Here is an 18,953-nt window from a genome sequence, read left to right as displayed (position 1 = left end):
AGGTGAGGAGCAGCCTGGGAGAGTAGGTGTTCCACTGCTCCAAATGAGGACATCCCTCAAAGGGCTGGAGAGATAGGTGCTCTGGGAATAGGTATGCTGCTTAGAAGCCATGGGCTGGCTAGAACACACCTGTCACATCCTGCAAGGCCAACCAGATACCTGGAAGTTTATGTCAAAACTCTCTTCCCCTCCCCCACAGCCTGGTTCCCCCTCCCAATCCCATTTGGTCATCCCTACCCTGACACGTGCCATGCCAGCTCGAAGTCCTTCTCCTTTCTTCTTCTGCCTTCTCTCCCCAGCACACCCAGCATTCCATTTTATCCCCAGTGTGCACTTGCCCTGCTCAGCCTCCCTGCCCTTTTCACCCTCCTCCTCATCATGAAGTACAGTATTCTCATTATCATTGCCTAGTTCCCCATCTACACAGCTAATCCTGTTAAGGACCAATTTAAGCAACGCTAGAGTCTGGAGCTTTTATGACTTCAGCAATTGAGGATCTCCTTATGTTCCCAGTGATGAATGACATAATAAATAAGCAGAGTCTCAATTAAAATACTCCTCCATCATGTTTGATGTCACAGAAGTCTAATCTCAAACTTAATAGATCTGTAAATTAAAAATAGTCGGTCCCAGTCACCAGAAGGTCATTCTGTCTTAGAGCCTCTGGACACTGTCCCCTAATCTAGGTCTGGCCCCATGTGTCAGTTTCATCCCCCACCTCCCCTGGTCCTTCCCCAGCCTGTGTTGTAGCCCCAGTCCATTCCCTTTCCTTGGGGATGAGAGGGCAATGGCAGATTGTCAGGAGGGAGGGACTCTGCCGCAGTCGCCATGACGGTGCTGGTCCGAACCACCTGTCGTGGGTCACCTGGACCCCAGTCCAAGGAGCCACAGCAGAGGTCCTCAGGGCACCAACCCTTTGGCAGCTGTACAACCAAACCAACCATTTAAGCTGTAGATACCCCTGAGCCTCCCCAGGACAAGGGCCCCCTCGCTGTGGATGAATGAAACAGATGGGAGCAGGTGCGGACCTTTATCAGGTTGTTTGTGTACAGAGGGGATGTTTGGGCTCCCTCTGCCCTGTCTTGGTTCCCTTTGCCTCTCTGTCTCCATCTGGTTTTTGATAGCAAAGGTGAACATTATAATTAAACAATCAATTTAGCAAATTTTCTTTGGGGATTTCCTTACCTTTCCTCTTGGCAACTATAGCTTCTCTTATCTCCAGAAAGCCCCTGTGAAATCTGTCCGAGGTGTTTTCACTTTCCTTTATCTACAGTTGTTGTTTTTTTAAAATGCTGTTTTAAATGATAAATAAGATGTAGCACATTCGTGGTTTACGTAAGCAGGAAGGAATAGATTTGCTTCTCTCTGCAGGAGAAGAGAAGGAGGCAAGCTGATGGCTGTTACCCAAGGCCTTGTTCCCAAATATCATGGGGATTTGGGAGTCTAAGAATATTAATTGGATATGGTGAGAACAGTGGCAATTTCAAGCACCCGGGAGGGACATGCTGTGCTGAAAGAGAGTGTGAGCGAAATTTACCTGGCGGTGATCTGGTCTTCGTTTCTTCCATGTTTTGTTTGCTGTGCAAAACATATATGTGGCAAGAGATGGGAATAGGGAAAGGGAGTTCATGGAGGGGAGAAGAGAAGAAATAAACTTTGAAAATTCTAGTTGCCATGACAACGTAATGAGCTCCAAAAGTGGTATCTCTGAACTAGTTTTGCATGGAGAGGCAGGGGAGCCCAGAAGGAGAGAATTAAAATAATACAAATAATAAAACAGGGATCATGAAACAAAAGACACCACGGAAGAGCCACTTCTTGCCACTCCCTGGGGACAGGGACTGCGGAAGCTGCCTGCTCCTGGGCAGACCACCGCAGGGACAGTGGGATTACTGTTGGGGGCTAGAATGCTTTTCACAACCTCCTGGGCTCTGGGCGATGCACAGTGAAGAGATTCTGACAAAAGAAACTCTGTGCATTGTGTGTGAAGCAGAGCGTGCTGAGAGCCCTCTCAAAGACAGTCTCTCTTCCTACCCTATGTTCTCCTCCCTTTCTGTCCTCCCACCTGCGTTCCCTTATAGCCTGGCTTCGTCCTTCCAGTGGCTTTCACTGCAGCCCAAGCGACAATGCGTGCTGTCTTGCTTTTACTGCAGCAGCTAGGAACAGAGTCCCCATTGCTGGGCACTGGGTGTAACTGGAAGGCCCTCCTCCCCCAGCCGAGGGCCCCAGAGTTGTACAGGGTTTAGAAAACAGCAGGCAGCATTTAGAAGCATAAAATAGGAAGGCTGAGAAGGAGTTGTAGGTAATGGTTTGTCAACTATACTCAAACTGGAAATGCACCCAAGGCATCTTAGAAATGTTTACTCTTAGTAAAAGGGGGGGTATTTTAATAAAGAAATCCCTCAATATTTCCTTATTCTCATTCAAATGTTGTTTTTTTTAATAGGATAACTATGGACCTTGCAATACGCATTTTTTTCTCCTATAATCAGCATTTATTTCCCAGCATTTTGAAGGGATCTGGGAGTTAACACGCTTATTCTTAGGACTGGGGGAACGTGGGGATCCTGCTGCCACCTTGCGCTTGCTTAACTCAGCTGCGCACTGGACCTGTGCCTCGCTCTGTCTCTCCCACTGAGCACAGTAGCTGACACACGATCCTTACCTAATATTATGTCTGTTGCAAAAACAGAATTTATGCCACTTAAAATACCAACCGTCTTTATTATATGTGCTCTGGCTTGACTCCGACTAATGGCTGTTTGGCAATAACCCACATCAAGGTCAAGAGATGACTTACAGGTGTATATGTACGTGAACTCTTACTCCTGAGGAGGGCAGCCCCTCCATGGAAAGAAGCAAATCATTGAGATCAGCAACGATAAATTAACTCATTTTCTAGCCCCTTTCAGGTATTATCCTGTTAAAGTATTAATACTTAATACTAAAGCTTAAGACTTCCTGCTTTAGAGCTGTTTATTTCTGAGGGGAAATCTCCTTTTGCCTGGCTTCATCGTATTTTCATATGGAGGCACTTCCTCTAGAAAACTCTAGGCTTCTCTCTCCACCCTTCATTCATTCCTCCTGACTTATAATTGATGAGCTTAGAAGACATGGGTGTGCTTCTCTCTGCCTCTCTTTTTAGAGCTGCCTTCCCTCTAGGTGCATGTGCCCTCTCCTCTGCTTTATTCTGAGCTCACAGGGAAAGCACCCTGGAATACGGTAGGCCTGGGATCGTGCGGTTGTGCCTGTGATGAGGTTGCTAAAATACTGGGGTAAATATTAGTGCTAGAACCAAAGCCACATTCTCCAATGGGCTTTATCAGAAACAATGCTGATATTTTTGTCTTCATTTATCTGACTGCTCTATATCCTGTTTCTCTCAGTTGGTTCCATAATCTGAAGGAGGACAAATATATTGATCCCCTTAGTACTGTTATACCTGATTACAAAGTCTTTTTATTACTTTACATGTGCAATTTTCAGTGATAGAATATAGTCTCCAATGTGACTTTCTTCCCATCCAAGGAATCGAGAAATTCCAGTGCACGTACCTTAGATATTTATTTTGAAAGTCAGTTGGGAAAGAGTAGTCAAAAAACAGAGATTATCTTTATAGCACATTTGATTAGTGTATGACCTTCTGATCACCAAAAATAGGAGAAGGCAAAAGAAGTATACGAATTCGTTAGTCCTCCTGGGGGCTCAGTCCTCCCCCTGGAAGCTTAAACCCGCCATCTTTTCATATGGGGCTATAGCTGGTATTCTGTGGCTTTTCATACAACAGCAGCTTTGCCAAAGAGGTGAAATTTGAGCGGGTCTTTGAGGGGGTGCCTGAAATTTACATGAGCCAGGGATGGTGTGGAGTTCAGGGAGATGGGCACCAGCTTTGAGGCAGGCCCTAATCTATTGACGGGATAGAGAAGACATTGCATTTGGAAGTTGGGCAGGCAAGGTTGGATCAGTTGGGTCTGGCCAGATTTTGGAGAGTCTCACAAAAGAGGGGATCAGGCTTGAGCCTCCAGGCAGGTGAGTTATTGTGGGTACCAGATGGAGAATAAGGGATGACCACGTGGGATGTAGTATTTTAGTAAGATTAACTTACAGACCTGTCCTGTGTGAGGACATCTACTTATCTAATTCCTTTGCTACCTCCCCAACTCTTTAATCTTCCTCTGAGCTGCACCTGGTGTGAGGACTGTGGCTGGGTCTCTCTGTCAGTCGCTCTGAACTGTGGCTAGATGAGCCTGGAATGGAAGTTGGGTAGACTGCTTTTAAAAAGACTGAGAGCATTTATTCCACCCAGACCATGGCTTTTAGAGTTGAGATTAGATATTAGGATGCGTATTTTTTTTTATCAGAAAAGTGTTTGTTTGTTTGTTTGTTTTGATAAATGAAAAAGGAGAAGTAATAGTCCCCCATTCACCTGTAAACACATAGCATTCACAATGTGATTTTCTTCCCTTCCAAGGAACCATAGTGAAGAGCTGTATGTAATAACAATAGTATTAATAATACTAATGATTTGGGGTGAGAACACAAGCCAAGGATGTGACAGTATAGCTACTGTCTATAAAGTGTTTGCTGCATGCTACTACTTATCTTATTGTATTTACTGCATCTCTAACATGTAGGTCTCTGATAAGGGCATACCTAACAGGTGTTGGGATTTTACATGCTGGGAATAAATACGGACAAAAAAGGCAACCTGTGAGAGCAAGTTTGTGGATAGGCCCCTTACCAAAAGTGGGAGGCAGCCTGGCATGGTGGTTTTGGAATTAGAGGGCTCCAGCTTGACTCCTAACTCTTCATTTTACCAGTTGTATGGCTATGGGCCGATTTCCCAACCTCTGTAATATAGTTTCAGTTACCCTGTCTGTAAAATGGGGGTCATAATACTTCAAATTGTGGTTGTTGTTGTTTGTTACTATTGTTGAAAGTGAGGTAATAATTAACGTAATAAACCTACAAGCACCATGCCTGGCAGGTAATAGATTTTCAGTAATGTGTAGCTATTATTATTAAGGGCCTCCTTAACTAGCATCCCATCAATCGTAACTTTTCCGCTATCCCCATCCATTGTATCTTTGACTTGAGGCTTTGGAAGAGCCTCTAAAGAACTAAAAATAAGATACATCATCAAAGTTATGCATTTTCTCCCTCATGTTTCCTGAATATCTTTGTGCATGTGCATTTATTAGCACTTTAAAATGATGGAGCTTTGGGAGAGAGGTACAGGCAAGACAGAATCATTTTGATAGCTAGGGGGATGGAATTGTGAAAGGTGAGGAAATCTGAAAGAAAAAAAAAAGGCAAGCTAACAAAATGTATTGAATAACCACAATATGGTAGGAAAAATTTCATGTATTGTCTATTTAATCCTCACAACAACTCAGTAAAGTAGGCTATGTTCTCCTCACATGCAGATGGGGAAACATGGACCCTCAGAAATTAAGTAACTTGCCCAAGGATACCCAGATAGTAAGTGGGGGGACTGGGATTTGAACTCCCGATTTCTCTTCATCCCAAGCCTGTGTACTTTATCCTGTATTCTCCTGGCCCTCAGGGATTGCACAGAATGACACTGCCTATTAGAAGAAGCCAAGCATCCTGGGGAAGCCAGGGTCAGGCTAAGGACAGGGCGCCAGAGAGCCCAATGTAAGCATGTGAAAGAGGTAGACATTTCCTGATAAGAGGGAAATGGGGGAAGGGTAGAGGAAAGGTATACTTTCACAATTTCTACTTCTAGTACCACTTAGGGCTCATTTGGTCTGTGGGAGATAGAGGTACCGAGCCCCTGATCAAACTCCCAAGGCTCACTACCCATCAGGACAATGATACAGGGACCAGGGTTCTGAGAGGGGCTGCTCAACATCCTTCCTGTCAGTGACAGGGCATGAGCAGGTCTGACTTGGCAGAGGCCTGGGGAATGTAGGATAGGCAGGCTACTTGCGATCTGCCATAGCAATGTGTAGAATTGGCAAATCCATGTCTAGAAGGGGACCAAAGTCATAGTAAAGGCTGATGTTCTAAATCTGGGTCCCCAACCTAGAGAGCTAGGTAGAAAACAGGAATCAGGATATAGGTTGGAAGAACCAGTGGATAGGAAGGGAAGCAGTATGAAGAGAATGAACACAGGCATTGGGAGATGGCCCTGGAGGTGTCCTGTGGGCAGGGAGTGGGCTTTTAGTGTGGTTCCTATGTCCTCCTTGGGAAGGTGGGCTGGATATTTTTCAAGGAGCCAGTTCTGATGTGTTGTGATATATGAACCTCCAACCCTTGGGGTGAGGGATGTGATTTGGGGTGAGAACACAAGCCAAGGATGTGACAAGCAAATGTGCTTGAGTGAGTGAAAACTGCCACAGTGAGAAATGTATGGGTTTGCCGACCAGTAGGGCCAAGGAGAGTTAAGGAACTGCGTGTTCCACCAGCGTGTGTTCTCTAATTCACGTGCAGACCAACGCCAGCCCCAGTCAACCCTGCTTTTCAGGCTCTCTGCCTCCAGAAATGAAGAGTCAAAAAAGGAAACCTCAAGAAAATGATTTCTACACTTCCAGGCATAGGGCCACTCAACAGCAAAGTTGACCGCACTCCTGTACCTGCCCTCAGTTAGCCCCAGTGAACCCGGCTCACCAAATCACGTTTCTTTCTTCCACGAAGCCCTGTCACTGCCTTGAGGTATTTGAATAAGTTGAGGATTTCACCGAAACCTTTCTCCCAAGTTTCTCTTTTTCACTTCCTACATTTCTGACCACTCATGCTCAGTATTAGTCAGTATGGATTAGGCTTTTTTGCTGAAACGAACAGCTCCCGAGTCTCAGTAGCTTACAAAACAGAGGTTTATATTTTGCTCAAGCTTCTAGGTCCGCGTTGCATGTCATAGATGCCTCTTAGAGACTCAGGCTGACAAATTAAATGCTTTGGCACAGAAGTGCCTCCCAGCAGTCTTGCTCACATGTCATTGGTCAGAACTAGTCACATGGCCTTGCTAACATCAGGTCTTGGAGAAGAGCAGTCTTCCATGTGCCTGGAAGTTGAGGAGAACTGGGTATGAGCAAGTACCAGTAATGTCTACCTCACTCTCTTTGCTGATTTCTTTTTCTCTAAGTTCTGGTAAAACATTGGTTTCCCACAAGGTGCCATTCTCAGCTGCATCATCCTTCTCTTCCTTGGAGGTCTCATTTACTCCCATAGCTATAAGCCATCCATGTCCTTCTGACCCTTGGATCCACATCCCCAACTTTTGCCTCTCTCCTGTGTTACAAAGCCATATTTTCAACTGTATGATAGATCTGAATGAATTACTTCAAACTCATCATGATGCAAACCAAATTAACTTTCTATACCAAAATCCCCACCTCCTCTTTCTACTAACACACCCACTTAGCCATTGTGGGGGCCTTTGGAATGTCTGGCTCTTCTAATCTGGTCTACAAATTAGTTTTTTTATTCTGCGATATGTCTGTTGACCTGTCCATCCTCCTTTCCATTTTCAGTGCCCTTGATCATGTAAGGCCCAGGGTCCTATCATAGCCTGTCAAATAGTGCCCCCCCATCTTTAGTCTTTGGCAAAAATATAGCTATTATCCTAAAAATAGATTTAATCATGTTGCTCCTTGTGAAAAAACCTTTGAGAATTTCTTGCGACCCACAGAATAAATTAAATTACATCAAGTTGTTGGGGGAACAGGGTTGTATTTGAGCAGAGCCAGACAAGGATTTGAATCCTGGTCTACCACCTACTAACTGTGAGTAAGTTATTTAATCTCATTGACTCTCAGTTTTTCAATCTATAAAAAGAAGACAATAATGCCTGCCTCTCAGGGTTGTTTTATTTCTTGCTCATGTTACATGTCCTTCATCCATTTGACTGGGGAATTCATGCCAATGGTTATTGTATTTTCTCTAGAACCTGGCTGATGGAATACCCATTCTTTGACCTCATCCCCTCCTGCTCTGTCCTGGCCCACTGCACTTCAGCCATACTTTCTCACACTGGGGTAAGGAAAAAGAGAGCTCTGAAGGCTCTTACTCTAGCAGGAAGTATTTGTCCTCAATCTTAGTTACCAGAATTGGTCATATATCCATATCCAACCTTAGGGGATAAGAAGGCAAAGAGCTAAAAATATTATGTCAACAGCATTAATGACTCCCCTATAATCCCATAGAGGTTGCCTCAGATCCTTGCCCTTTGGATTGCCTCTTGGCCTGATCAGGCTCTGACACAGAGACTCTGTGTGAGCATTAGCTAGTCAAACTTGTCAGGTTTTTCATAGCCTCCTTCAAAAGAGGATGGGACACTTTAAGCATGTCAAGGACTTGAGAATTAAAAACTGACCCTCAAAGACGCTCTAACTAAAGGGGATGGAAACCATCTTTTAGTTAGTTTTCCTCATCACAGATGAAGAAGCTCAAGGACCAAGAAGAGTAAGACATCCTGCCTAGTGTTCTCTGATACTTTAGACTCTGCATGTCTGTCTCTGAATCCTCATTATCCCTTCCAGCAAGCCCCACCATCCAGCCTATATTTTCTCTGCAGCTGGGGTCATCCTCTATTGTCTATTTATCCTTTGGAACACAACGTCCTCTTTCCTAGACACCTTCCTTAGTTCCTCCCATAGAATCAGAACCTTTCCTCCTTATGCCATCCATGTCCCATTTATAGCATATGCCATTTTGTATTGATTTCTTTGTCTCCTGGGAATATTGGATTTACTTGAATAAGAAATGGTATTTATACATCTCTATATTTTCCAATCTAACAAGTGGTACTTTATCCAGTGGCACTGGATATAGACTCTGTGTCTGAATAATTGGACAAAAAAATTCCCATAGCCACACAAGCAGTAGCAGATTTAGTACCAAAACCTAACACTCTAAAACCACATTGAGATGCCATATTACCCCAGATGGAATGGCAAAAATTGACAAGGCAGGAAACAATAAATGTTGGAGAGATGGTAGAGAGAGGGGAACGTTCCTCTTACACTGTTGGTGGGAATGCAAGTTGGGGTAGCCATTTTGGAAAACAGTGCAGAGGTTCCTCAAAAAATTAAAAATAAAGCTACCCTATGACCCAGCAATTGCCGTACTGTTGTATTTACCCTAAAGATACAGATGTAGTGAAAAGAAGGGCCATGTGTACCCCCAGTGTACATATCAGCAATATCCACAACAGCCAGATTATGGAAAGAGCCAAGATGCCTTTCAACAAATGAATGGATAAAGAAGATGTCCATACACACACTGGAATATTACTCAGCCTTTAGAAAGGATGAATACCCAACTTTCGTATCATGGATGGGACTGGAGGAGATTATGCTGAGTGAAAGATGTCAAGAGAGGAAAGTCAATTATCATATGATTTCACTTATTTGTGGAACATAAGGAATAACATGGAGGACATTAGGAGGAGGAAGGGAAAAATGAAGGCAGGGAACCAGAGGGGGAGACAAACCATGAGAGACTATGGACTCTGAGAATCTTTTAGAGGGGGAGGTGGTGGGGGGATTGGTTAGCCTGGTGATGGGTATTAAGGAGGGCATGTATTTCATGGAGCACTGGGTATTATACACAAACAATGAATGTTGGAACACTACATCAAAAATTCATGATGTACTGTATGGTGACCAACATAACATTAAAAAAAAAGCAAACCCTAACACTCTTGACTTTTGTTCCCATTAATTTTCTACTGAATTTTATTCAGCTTATAATTTTTCAGTCTCTTACAGAATTGTGTCCTCTGCTCTTCTGCTTGGGTTTAAGAGACTGCTTCTTACCACATTTTTTCCCCTCTATTCTTCATTGGATTTTCTAACTTGCATTTTTTTGGGGGGGGTGTTTCTTGTTTGGTGGTAATACCACATTCCCGTTCAAGATGGTTATTCTCCATAAATAAAAGATGTTCCTTTTTTATTTTTGTTTTGCCTTTCAAGTATCATGCTGTAAGAAATGTAAACAAGTTAATTCTAATTTTCAATCTCACAGACTCTGACAAGGGTTCTATATGGATTTGGGAACTTCCTGTATTGCAAATACTGACTTATTCTTGAGATGCTCTGTATGAAAGTTTTTTTTGTTTGTTTGTTTGTTTTGTTTGTTTTACAAACCGTAAGGTGGAATAGAGTTACAGGTATTATATTTAACATTATAATATTAAATTATACTTAGTATCCGTCATCATGTATGGTGCTGGTAGATGCTTAATGAGAATTTGATGAACAAATGAAGACTCCCCCGCTCCCCCCACAGATTATTTCATGTTGTCCTCATGAGAAGTTGTTTGTAGCCATGGGCTGTACCCCTCGAGTCAGTCAGTGCTGTGTCCTGAAGGCCTTGTACAGGTCTTCAGGGGAATTGAGCTGGACACTGTAGGTAACTAACCCAGTGCCATCTATTTTCTACCAACAGTAGGTTAATTACACTACCTTCCTTCTTGGAGGGCAGTCTCCTTACCCCCACTGACTCACTCTTTTGGGGTTCCTCTTTTTTACTTCTGGAAGGGTTCCAGTTCTTTCTCGTAGTATTCCAAATTGTTGTATTTTGGGCAGGTGTTTCCAGTTGTAAAAACCGTATCAGCAAACCCATCTTTAGGAGATGTTCTCAGTCCTGGTCTCTTTCATTCAATAAACATATGTAGTTCTTACTCAGAGCTATGTTCTGTAGGAAAAGCATGCATAGACTGACTTTTGGGATACCCTCTCAAAATTTGTCCAGAAGATTTTTAGGAATAATTCACCTATATCCCACTGTTTTATGACCCCCTGGCTTCCCAAGTCTTCCTTATTTTATACACTGACTGTTTGCACTTCATATAACATGGCCTTTTCCTTCATATTTTTCATCCCCTGCATCCTTCATGCCCTGCCTCTTTGTTCTCTTAATTTTATTCCCTGGGACCAATCAGATGTGACTTACATGGATTTCATTCGAGTTATAACCATAGAATGCTCAAGCTAACAAGGCCCTTAGAGAACATTTCAGGGCTGAAGTAAAGTCCCCCACCCCACCCCACCCCCACAATCAATTTGTCTTAACAAAGACCCAGAGGCAGTGAGTGGTGGAGTAGGGCTAGAATCCTGGCCCCTTGGCTCTTATTCAGATAGCATTCTTTATCTACCTCTGTTCAGTGCTCTTTGTCCTTATCAGATGAACCTTTTGATATTTGACTTTCATCCTTGTAATCCTTTGCTCTTGATTTGGTGCCAAGACCATGGTTTCCATCCCTCAGATTGATTACAGAGCTGAAGGGACCAATAAGAACCCAGGTTGCAGAGTGATGGCTTCATGCCTTTGAGGATGACATGCAGTGGTTGGTAGCAAGATGAGACTTTTCTCAATCCTTATTACTAGCTAGATAATGCAGCTTGGATTGCCACTAGTAGTCATGGTAAGGCCCTTTTCTAATCCAGTGAGGTCATGTTCAGAGGACAGGTCAAGGTGGGGATGCCGGGGGGACTTTCATGTGAAGAGTTCTCATGTATAGAGTTGTTTAGGAAGCAGACTTGTGGGTGAGGGGCAAAGAGAATTCTAAAAAGACTCTACATCATATTCTCTTTAGCTCACTCAAAGACAAGGGGAGATTCTGGATGACTTGGGATGTTAATTTTTAGTATTATGCATCCTGGTATGATAGGTGTGTCTTTTGTTGTCTCTCTGGCAAGAGTGACATGACTAGCTTGTTTGGGAACATGAGATAGAGGAAGAGATTCAACAGGTTCCCCCTACTTCACAGATTTCAAGAGAGGTCGTTGATGGGGGTGTAGAAGGGCTGCCACTGGAGGGAGAAGAGCACCACCTAACCTCCAGCTGCCAGCGGGGAGCTGGGTTGCTAGAGTTATTAAGGCAATAGGTGTTAGGGCGAGGCCACCAATCTTCCCAGTCTTCTGCTGATATTTTTCTGTTTTCTGCCCTGCCCTTTTGTTTTCCCTTAATAATCTCTGAAATTTGTGACTCCTTATGGTCTGGAATGTCACTTGGGCAAAATACACTGGGATGTCAGCTTTGTTACTTACTGATTTAAATGGCCGGGGTGGGGTGAGCGGATTCCTTACCACACTTCTGGTTTGTCAAACTCATCCCTTGGCTGGCTGGAGCTCGGGCCTTTGAGAGGGTGGTGGTGTGCACTGGAGATCAGTGGGCCTGAGGTTCTGTTTAGGGGAATAAAAGGTATCAGGCTTTGAGAGCACCAGAGTCTCACCCCTGTACTTGGTGAGGGTAAAAATTAAGAGAAGTTCTGACTGCTTTTATATATTTTTGGAGGAAGAGGCACTGAGACAACTATAAACATACAGCTGATGGACAATTTCTTGAATTGGGAGAAAAACTTATTTCCTCTTTCTGTTTTTAGGGTTTCTATACTCATCTATGATAGCATATGGTTTATTAAAATTTCCAGAGCACCTTTGTATATATTTTTTTCTTTTACCATAACTTCAAGAGAAAATATCATCCATGTTGTAAGAAACGGAGGCCATTTGGTGACTTACCCAGAATTTCATAACTAGAATATGTCCAAGTAGGGACCAAAAAACAGTTCTTCTTCCAGTCTGGTCCTTTTTTCGTTATTATTTAAGGTAACTCAATGCCCTCATATAACCATGAAGCAGTACGTTTCATGACTCATGGTTCATTGACTTAAAAAAGAACCTTCTGTCTGAAATATTTCATATATGCCTCCTCCCACCCCTAATACGTGTATGTATGTGTTTGTGTGTGTATATAAAACTTTATATATAGTTTGTGCCATATATGTGATATAAACATAAATAAAGTATCTTGGTTCTCACAATGAAGCTTAAGAGAGGGAATATTACCAGCAGCAGAGAAACCCAGTGGCCTTTTCCCAACTGTATCTCTTCATCTCCTCCTCAAGGGTAGTGCTAATTATTCCTTTGCTTTTCATTCACTTTACTACCTGTATATATTGCCCTACACGGTAAATCATTGAATGCTATATGAACTGTAGCATACTGTGCATGTTTTGTACCTGTTGGTTCTCTCAGTTTTATTGCAGTATAGAATCGCACTCTATCTGTGCACTGCAAGTTATGTGTCCTTTCTCTACTTGGGCAATTCTAGGTTTTTTGTTAATGCAAATTTGCTTCCAGAAGATTCTGGAACTGAATTTTGGGGGGTTAAAGGGCATCTGCATGTTCCACTCTACAAGATAGTGCCCAATTGCATTTTCAAAATCACTTTTTAAAGTGGCTATACCAGTTTAGATTTTCATCATCAGCATATCAGTCAGCTTGTTCTTCATTCTTGCTGACATTTGAAATTTCTGACTTCTAAATTTGTGTCAGGTTGATGTGTGTAAACAGCCTCTTGTGGTCTTAACTTGCATTTTCTTATTTGCTAGCGAGGTTGGGCACATTTTTAAATGTTTATTGCCCATTTGTATTTGCTTTTTCCTTTTGTGAGTCCTTAACTTGTTTAGACTTTTTCATGTGAATAATTTGGGATAGTGACCCGTTTCTCTTTACTTTCCATGTAGATAGTGAGATCTATATAAATGCCCAACAGCACTTATAGGGATATCTGGCTGTTCTTGGTTTTTCTTTTCCATGTGAATTTTAAAATCCTTATCAGTTTCCAAGGAAACCTCTGTTAGGATTTTCATTAAAATGCTTTTTATCCTGTAGTATGATTTAGTAATGTTTCTAATAAATCTGTCCATTAATATATAGATGCCTTCATTTATTTGTGCTTTCTTTGATGTCTTTCAACATAATTTTATAACTCCAGAAAGGTGTTGCACATCTTTTCTTATGTTTATTCCTGGGTACTTTATGGCATTTGTTACTAGTTTTTTATTTTATTAATTGTTCTCATGTCTAGAGTTTCAACTGATTTCTGGATATTGATATTTTTATTCATTGATATTGTTATACTGTTAATTCTATTAAATTATATGTACATTTTTGAGGTTTTCAACACATTAAATTATCATTAGAGAATCATGGCTTTTATATATTTTTTTCACTTATTCTACTTATACTCTCTATCAAATTTTAAGTTATTAGCATTCTATATCTGTTCTTTCAATGGCTGAATTTTAATTTTTCTAGGTATCCTTCAATTAATGAAATTTTTATAGACTTAATGCCTTCTACCACAAAATATAAAACCTCAGTAAGTCATATTACCCTATCTTGGGATTATTAGACCAATATGCAGTTATAATTTATATTTTTAACGTAACAATTTAGGCATAATCTTTAATATTTTAAACATACTTTGTTAGATTTACACACAGTTTCCTACACATTTTTTACTGTTCTTTCTTCCATCTTTTCTTTTTAGACTGTTTTCCTTATTTCTGAAGTACCTTCTTCAGTACCTTTGACAGTGCAAATGCCTTCAGTTTTTACTGGTCTAAAAATATCTTTATTTTGACCACATCCTTAGTGTTTGTCAGGATTCATAATTGAAAGGTGACAATTATTTTGTCTCAGTATTCTAAAGAAATAATCCCTGTATCCTGGTTTCCATCATTGCTGATGAGATCGAATTATCATTCCTTAGTAAGTGATCATTTTTTTTTTCTTATTTCTTAGGCTCCTTTAAAGACCTTGTCTTTGGTGTTGTGTGGTTTTACTTTAATGGTTTTAGTTATGGATTTCTAAATTTACCCTACTTTTATGTATATTGTACTTATATATTTGAGTATTTCCACAGTTCTGAGAAATTCAGGTATTATCTTTACAAATATTTCCTCTCTTCACTCTCTTTCTCTTATTACGGAATTCTGACTTGACTGAAAGATGTTAATCGTATCTAACATTTCTATTAATCTCCCTTTCATTTTTCTCATCTCTTTATTTTATTGTGCTGTGTCTAAAAACAGCCCCCCAAAACAAAAATAAAATCTCGCAGTTCACTGACCTTTTATTTAATGCTATTTGCTCTGCTATGTAATTTACCTTTAAAATTTAAATTTCAAAGAAAGAAAGAAAACACAAATTATCGACATGAGGAATAAAAATGAGTTATCACCACAGGTCCTATAGACATTGGAAAATATGAACAGTTTTCTGCCAGTAAATTCAACCACTTAGATAAAATAGCAAGTTCCTTGAAAACAAGAATTGCCAAAATTTACACAAGAAGTTAAAAAATTAAGTAAGTAAACCCATATCTATTAAAGAAAAATAAATTGATCTAAAACCTTCCCACCAAAAAGCAAAACAAAACTCCAGGCCATATGTCATTTTTATCAAACATAATACCAATCCTCATGAGCTCCTTTAGAATATAGAGGAGTATAGAACACTTCCCAACTCATTTGATGTAGCAGGTATAACCCCAGTACGTAAATCTGACAAATATGTTATAAGATGATTACAGAACAATATGCATGATGAGCATAGATGCAAAACTCCTGAATAAAATATTATCAGTCAAATCTGGCAGAACAGAAGGGTAATACGCTATCACCAAGTAATATTTAATCTGTGAATACAAGGTTAGTTTAGCATTTCAAAATCAATCAATGTAATATGCCATAGCAACAGTGGGAAAGAGCATATTACATCTTGATAGGTGCACAAAAAGAATTTAACTAAAATTCAACTCTTTTTTGTAATAAAAACTCACAGTAAACTAACATAGGAGAGAACTTTCTCAATCTGATAAAAGAATGTCAAAAAATCTACAAGCTAACACCATACCTGTGGATAAAATATTTATCCCTTCCCCTCTGATCTGGAAAAAGACAAAGAATTTATAGTTTCAGCCCTTCTTAAAAGATTATATTTATTTATTTGACAGAGAGAGATCACAAATAAGCAGAGAGGCAGGCAGAGAGAGAGGGGGAAGCCTGATGTGGGGCTTGATCCCAGGACTTTGAGATCATGACCTGAGCCAAAGGCAGAGGCTTAACCCACTGAGCCACCCAGGAGCCCTGTTTCAGCACTTCTTAAAACTGTTCTGTAGCTCTGAGCCATTTTAAAAAGGCAAGAAAAAAGAAATAAAGGGCAAGAATATTGGAAAGGGAGAAGTAAAACTAATTTTTTCACAAACAATATCATATTTTTGAAACTAACAATAGAACTGATAAACTATGGGAGCTAATAAGCAAATTTAGCAAGATTACAGGACATAAGGTCAATATACAAAAAATCAGGTCATATATACTTACAATGATCAATTTCAACTTGAATGAGAAATGAGTTTAAACTTAAAAAATTTTAAAGTAGCATAAAATCCAATATCTAAGCATAAATCTAACAAAAGATGTGTAAAACCTTTATACTGAAAAGTACAGTACATTGCTGAAAAAAGTCCTTTAAGAATCGAGAGAATACCATCCTTATAGACTGAAAGATTTAGGGGTGCCTGGGTGGCTCAGCTGGTTAAGTGTCTGCCTTTGGATCAAGTCATGATCCCGGGGTACTGGGATGAAGCCCCAGGTTGGGATCCCTGCTCAAGGGGCAGGGGGAGTCCGTTTCACCCTCTATCCCTCCTCTTGCTCATGATCTCTCTTTCTCTCTCAAATAAAATAAATAAAATCCTTTAAAAAAAAAAGACAATATCATTAAGGTATCCATTACCCCTAAATCAATATACAGATTCTGTATATTCCCTACCAAAATTCCCACAGGCTGACTTGAAGACCTAGGCAAGATGATTAAAAAACTAACATGTAAATGGAAAAGTTTAGAGAGGCCAGACAATTTTGTAGAAGGAGAGCAAAGTTATAGGACTTGCACCAGTTGATTTTAAGATATACTATACTGCCACTCTATCAAGACAATATGATATCGGTGCAAGGATAGAGAAATTAATCAGTGGAACAGAATAGAGACCCCCTCATATATGTGGCTGGTTGATTTTTGACAAAAGTGCAAAGTCAATTTAATGAGGAAAGGACAGTTTATTTTGATAAATCATGTCGGATCTATTGGATATTGGTATGGGGAAGAAAAAATCTAGACCCTTATTTCTCTCTGTAGATAAATATTAATTTGAGAATGTCAAACAAAAAAATTCCTAAGTAGGGCTTTGTCAAAATAAAAAAAACAAAACAAAACTATTCATCCAAAAGGCAGCATTAAGAAAATGAACGTAGACAAGCCATAGCCTGGGGGGAAATATTTATATAGCATGTGTCTTTTTTGTTTTTTTGACCATGGAGATTTCTGTTACTTAAGCTTAGCAATGTGTTAATTGCCATACTTATTGCGATTTACCCAGCATCTGGGAATTTTGTATAAAAGGTATTTCAGAACACTAGTGGATCATTCTGCCAGAAGCAGAAGCTATTTTTTTGACTTTTCAGATTCTTTATAAAGTGCAGTCATTTTTTTGAATAGCATTAGGGAGAAATACAGTGATAGGAACCTAGTGATTACAGTATTTCACATGTAAGAATTATTGAGCTAATCCTATCGAGTCACCCCCCTCCCCCCTTTGAAGTAAAGCTTATACTTACTAGCTTCCCAGGTAGGGGGCATATCTACAAAGGAGTAGGTAAACCTCCCGAAAAAACGTTGGCATGGTAGATCTTTTCAGGTCTTAACCTTCCTGTAAGTGGGCTCTGGCAATAAATGTGTGTATACGTGTGTACCCACATGTGTGCATGTAATTTTTCATGACTGTGGAGCCATATGTATGGAAGGATAATGTTTTCAAATAAGATGTATTTTCAGGTAAGAATTGAAGATTTGGGAAGAAGTCATTTTTTCGCTTAGAATTCATATTTCACTTAGAATTGTAATATTTAGATATAGGATAGCTAAAAAATGATCAGTGTTTATTAGCAGAGCATGTTTCCTTTCAAAAGGATATGGCTGGCTATTTATGCTATTGAAAACTGGCACTTTTCATGAGAATCCATTTCTCTTAATTACTGTCTGATAATAAAAGGGCAATATACATTTCCTACTTCCTTCCTTGATGAGAATGTGAATTTAATACCTTTGTATGATTTCATCCCCTCAACTGCACAAAGCAGGGTAGGGCAGAAATATCCTTGGCAGAGTTCAGGGGCATACCTAAGAGGGTGGGGGAAAAGATACACTTTCTTCTTGGTATTCCTTCCTTTCTGATGCTGACTTACTTATATTAGCCTTGACCCAAATGTCTGTTTTGAGTTACTCTTCCAAGGTGATAAAATGACAACAGTTATCCACGACAAAGTTTTGGGTTTTCCGAGAACCAGCTACTTTGGGCTTCCGATTCAACCCACATATATTTAAGATAGACCATGCTAGGTACTCTTGTGAGCCCACTCTATTTTTATCAATGCCGTGTATGAGGAAATCCCACCTCCGAGAGGCTAAATGACTTGGCTATGGTCTGTGATTCAAAGCTAGGTATACTGAGTCCAATACATTGGTTTTGTTGTTTTTTGTTTTGTTTTGTTTTTACTATACTACGTGTTTAATTATCTTTTAGGACCTCTTATTACTTTAGTTGTGTATTTATAATTACAGAGCCCTCATTGGAAAGTGCATAGCCTCCAGTAGTCTTAAGCAGTAATGTCTACCGCATGCTAGCCTTTCCAAAGGAGAACGTCTTTGCTTGTATAGCACCTTCTTTTGTCCCTAATAGGCTTTGAAATTTTCAATGGGGTAATAATGAATTGCATTTTATCAAAGAACTTAGGTTAACCGCAAGATAGGCTAAAGAAGTTGGTGATTTATTAAGTATCTTCAATTTTAAAAAGACCTCTAAGTGAAAGATAATAGCCATCAACGGAAGGGAGTCTGCAAGGGATGAGCTGTCAGTGGCAGAAAAAGTTTAAGCCAAATGTACTAAAGAATTCCTTGAAGTGAGGACACTTTGCAGCTTTGGCACAGAAGCATCAAGATAGGGTGGATAGCTTGTTTTCAGAGTGGCTTGGTTGAGAACGAATTCTTGGAGGTAGAGGGATTGATCCTACAACGAGTAGATGGGATCTGTGGTGGTCATGAGTCGTGAAGGTAACTTATTTCCAGAGAAAAGAA

At 40.4% G+C, this 18,953-nt stretch overlaps 1 protein-coding gene across 6 annotated transcripts in view; it reads left to right on the top strand.

The window, feature by feature from the left end:
• CACNA1E (calcium voltage-gated channel subunit alpha1 E) overlaps nucleotides 1–18,953 on the top strand; it is a 486,165-nt gene that overhangs the window by 367,016 nt on the left and 100,196 nt on the right. The gene's annotated exons all lie outside the window — the stretch shown is intronic.

The sequence above is a fragment of the Lontra canadensis genome, unplaced genomic scaffold, assembly GCF_010015895.1.
Source record: "Lontra canadensis isolate GAN:19392208 unplaced genomic scaffold, GSC_riverotter_1.0 scaffold24, whole genome shotgun sequence".
Classification (NCBI taxonomy): domain Eukaryota; kingdom Metazoa; phylum Chordata; class Mammalia; order Carnivora; family Mustelidae; genus Lontra; species Lontra canadensis.
This window is presented reverse-complemented; position numbering and strand designations above follow the sequence as displayed.